The sequence below is a fragment of the Etheostoma spectabile genome, chromosome 9 (genome assembly GCF_008692095.1).
Source record: "Etheostoma spectabile isolate EspeVRDwgs_2016 chromosome 9, UIUC_Espe_1.0, whole genome shotgun sequence".
Lineage (NCBI taxonomy): Eukaryota > Metazoa > Chordata > Actinopteri > Perciformes > Percidae > Etheostoma > Etheostoma spectabile.
Genome location: NC_045741.1, coordinates 9,894,016 through 9,898,590, shown reverse-complemented (window position 1 = coordinate 9,898,590; position 4,575 = coordinate 9,894,016). Strand labels below are relative to the sequence as shown.

The 4,575-nt window shown below is 40.6% G+C and overlaps 2 long non-coding RNA genes across 2 annotated transcripts in view; one reads left to right on the top strand and one right to left on the bottom strand.

Annotated features, from left to right (window-relative positions):
• LOC116696213 (uncharacterized) overlaps positions 1-3,361 on the top strand; it is a 5,333-nt gene extending 1,972 nt beyond the window's left edge. The window contains exon 2 of the long non-coding RNA XR_004333656.1: positions 2,910-3,361. This is a non-coding gene — a long non-coding RNA (uncharacterized LOC116696213). The remainder of the gene's footprint in view (positions 1-2,909) is intronic.
• Positions 2,248-4,575, bottom strand: part of LOC116696212 (uncharacterized) — a 3,987-nt gene continuing 1,659 nt past the window's right edge. The window contains exon 2 of the long non-coding RNA XR_004333655.1: positions 2,248-4,409. This is a non-coding gene — a long non-coding RNA (uncharacterized LOC116696212). The remainder of the gene's footprint in view (positions 4,410-4,575) is intronic.

Below are 4,575 nucleotides of genomic sequence, written 5' to 3'. Positions count from 1 at the left end.
CGTTAGGCGAACGTTCCGAGAACGTTGCAACCTTTAGCGAACGTTACGGGAACGTTCCCTTAATGTTGCAACCTTTAGCGAACGTTAGGAGAACGTTCGCTGTAACCATAAACGAATTTTCCCAGAACGTTAAGAAAAGATTAGATTCCCCTAACCTTTAAAAAACTAACACCCATACTATTTGTGTGTGTGTGTATGTACTGTACACACACACACACACACGCACACACACGCACACACACACACACACACACACACACACACACACAACACACACACACACACACACACACACACACAAAGTTATATTAGTAGTCCCATTTGGCAGAGTCAAAAGTTACAGGTGACTTTAAAGAGGAACTGAACTGAAAAACTAACTTTTGATAACTTGTTGGTTATGATAATTACAAATGAATTACACTAAAAAAAATTATTTAAAAAATCAATATAGCTTTTTTTTAAGCAACACAAAAATTGCGTTTGTTAGTATTAGAACGCTGATAATATCGATGACGTCACTGGCATGGTAGGACCTGCGAAGGTATACAGGCATCGGCTGCAGCACATAATATACACACAAGAAAAAGTCATTTTAATGGCTCGGATTATGCATTTGAGCCTGTGAGGGACAGGCCTGTAGTGTCTGACTACCACCACATGGGGGACAATCAGTTTCAGGCTCCACTGAAGTACAAGATCGCTTGGTGACAGCCTCCAGTGACAGTGACCAATGTGTGTGTGTGTTTGGGCGCAGCTTACTGTCATGCACCCTCCTTTATTGTATCCAAGCACATTATGCATTTTAGGAAATAGACTGCTAATACATCGTGTCCATTTAGAGAAAATAGAAAAACATGGTTAAAGTCCTGTTCGTTTACGAAAATAGAGGCAGATATATGGAAAATGTAATTGGACGCATTAATCTAATGGGATCGCTTATTAGCTGCACGTAGGAGAGTTACCCCAGTTTGACCATAGATGCGCGGAGGATTCACGAGTTTTGCGGAGTTGGCAGATTTTACATGGAACTAGCAGTGTGTCTGCATCAACAATGTGCCCTGAGTCGGCGAAAAATCCGCTAGCTTATGGGGGGGGGGCGTGGATTCGTGGGTTAGTTAGCGGCTAACATCCGCTAGCTTCAGGGGGACGTTGATTCTGTGGTAGCTGAGACGGCGAACATGAGCTAGCTTCACTTTTCGCTAGCGGCTAGTAAACACATTAATCAATCTGTGATATCGTCGGAGTCTGGGTTTATTTCTACAGTCTATGGTCGGAGTGCTAGCTTGGGGAGTTGTCATAAGAGCTGCCATCGTATTTAGCTGCTAGCCCTTTCCCTCGGTCGGATCGCTGGTATCTAGCTTGGTGTTGTGGCTCAGTAATGCCCAGTGTGTCCGTCTGTTTTGTTTGAACGCTATAAAGCCGACACGTTGGGCTTTATTTTTGTAAGTGAATATGTTCGTGTTTCTGTATGTGACAACAACGTTACACCCAGCCCTTTGCCTGTAGACTTGAGAGTATGCTGAAACGGTAAACATACCGTAACTACCTCTCTGTGCTTGCTGCTGCCGTGAGCGTTTCAGCGCCTGTCTGCGGCAGGTAGCACTGGGTGTTACTAGCGGTGGGTTATCGGTTGCCCTGCACTGGAGCGCGAGGCCTCAGGGTTCAGTCTGTTGGACTTAACCTCTACAGTGACGCTGTTGTATCAGAGCACAGCTTTCCAAATAGTGTTGCTAAAAAATGCTCCGACTGGAAATCCAGGGCTGTCAGAGGGCTAGCCGTTTTAAGGCTGCTAGCTGCTAGCCATGAGTTGAGGACTGTTTTTTCCTTGTCAAAGGTAGCCTGTGGAAAGTGTGTCTACCAGCTGCCTTAGCCCTATACGGGTCCTTACTGCAGCAGGGCCAAAAAACGTATGACCCCCCCAGACTTCTTTCTTTCCGTTTCCCAAGCATATGTCCGCTAGCCTCCGACCTTTGTATGCTGTCCATGGCTGCGCTGCTAGTGCTGTTAGCCACGGAGTAGTTACCCTGCCAGTGACGTAGTAGATTGTGGAATTCCAACATGGCGGCGCCCATGTAACAAAAACATCACTTTCAATGCCTTTTATCCCTTTTAACAAAATTAACCATTTTAAAAATTGTACCAGTGAGAAGAAATAAAATACATCTGTTATATCCCACATTATTAAATTCCAGTTCAGGTTCATCTTTAAACATCATTTTTGCATAAATTTCACAGAACAAACCCACATTTCATTGCTGCTTATTTTATTATAGAACAATATCTCAAAAGACGAAAAGTGTCCAACAACATTCAAAGAAAAAGATGTGCACAACAAAATGGAAAGAGAAGTACTGCCGTTGGTTATTACAACATACACCATGGTGAAACCACATTTACATGGATGAAGAGCCTGCAGCATCACCTTGTACCCGCTACCGGTTTTATTTACTGTGATTGGATGTTGATGCTGATTTAAAAATAAAAAATGGTTTCATGTAAGTTAAACAGCTGGAGACAATGTGTATCTCAAGAACTTTTTCATTTAACATCTTAAAGCTGCTTTATGTGTTTTTGCACAATATGAATTACAGCACAGTGGCTATTATAATACTCAGCTTACAGTTTTTATTTTTACTCTAATAAGACCAACAAACAAAAATACCGTTGGTAAACTGAGCTAATTTCAAATCTTCTGCTTTACTACTGACATGTTTTCTTGGATTAAAGGGACCATACACTCCAAACATGCCTTATGAGATAACTCGTTATGATTTGATACTATAAATAAAATAGAATTGAAATGAATGTCCCAACCTAAATAAGGAAATCAGAAGGAAATGAAACATTTGGAGTGTACCGTCTGTGTAAGAGTTAGTACAAATCAGTATTGTAGTGGGTATACTAGACAGTATATAAATATATTGGCCTATATACTGTATATGGGACAGAATCTGCCATTGGGGGAGGGGCATATCATCGTGGGTGGCCTCCCCCAGGGTTATTATGAGCATCAAAGACTTTGGAAGACATTGCTTTGGGCTGGTTAAACGTTCAACAGGCATTATTCACTATTTTTATTCTACATTTTAAAGATTAAACAAAAACAAAAATAATACACTGATAATGACAATTAGTTGCAGCCCTAACTGCTTTAAAACAGAAACGGGTCTTAACGGTGTGACTGTATTACCACTGGAACAAGTAATCTAATATGCAATACTCTACTGCACACATCTTAAATTGTAGTTGAGTTATATAAAATGAAATAACAATATATAGGCCAAAAATGTGTTGTTTCAGCTCAATTTAAGGAATCACAAGCAGGCTAGCAGCTGTAGCTAACCATGGCATCAGATGTGTAGGCTACACAAAGCAAAAAGCATGGATAGATGTGTGTCTAGGTTTTCAAAGCTAAATCTGACAGACTGCAGAAACCGGTTACTTTCATTTGCACCATTTTGCATCCCCATGCAAATGAAAGCCAATCAGTATAGAGGGAAGACTGAAAAATATTTAGACATTTTGGAAACTACGCTTTTTTTTTCCCCCAACTTTCCTACAGAGAGATAGATGAGATCCCACTCTAATATCTGTACGATAAATCTGAAGCTACAGTTAGCTTAGCATTAAGACGGATGGAAAACAGCTAGCCCGGCTCTGTTCAAAGGTAACAAAGTAGGCTTGTTTAATCCATACAAAGTGTAAAAATGTCAAGTTCTGGAAAGCGAATTTCTCACAATGTCAAATTATTTCTCCGATGCAAAATGATCGCAAATAGGAGAGGCTAAGCGTAGTTCAAGTAACACCGACAGCATCATTCTGTACATTTCACAGCTTCATCGAAGAAACAGACTTTAACTGAGGTGCTGCCACCTGCTGTTTGGTCGACAGGCAGCCGAATCATTAGTGGCATTTTTGCCTTGAATAGCATCAAAAGGAAGTCCAACTTTACTTCAGATGTGTAGTTTTGTTAGTCTGTTGAAGAGATACAGTGAATGGTTGAAAAACAATCACCAGAGAGACAAATGAATTCAAAGGATCAAAAAAAAAAAAAAATCATGCAACAAAAATGTTGGCCATTGCTCGTCAAGAGTTACAAAAGAGTATAAAAACCATCAGGAAGAGAAGATTGCTAGAAGTGTTTCTCGCTGCTACACAGTGGTCATTCATAAAGTTCACGCCTCTCTCAGCATCCAGCAGACCTTCAGCCGGCCATTCATTTATTCGTTAAGTCGTTCATTTAAAATCAGATTCAAATGCTGTGGAACTTCAGGGCAAAGTGCATCAGTTCAATTCAAACCTTGTTGTCTCTCATGAAGTGTCAATCAGACCTAAAAACAATCACCATGGAAACACATTCAGCATGACATAAAAGATGTTACTCTGTACAAATCATTCAATGGTAAAAACTAACGTCAGGCATGTAACACAGCAACATGTACACACATTTACATGTTAATAGTATGCAGAGCCAAACAAACATTTGACAGGTGTTTTTGGCCTGTTTGCTGTAAACATGCGTACGTGTCGTCGATACGTGCCGGTTTATCGTCACATTCACAAATACAACTGATT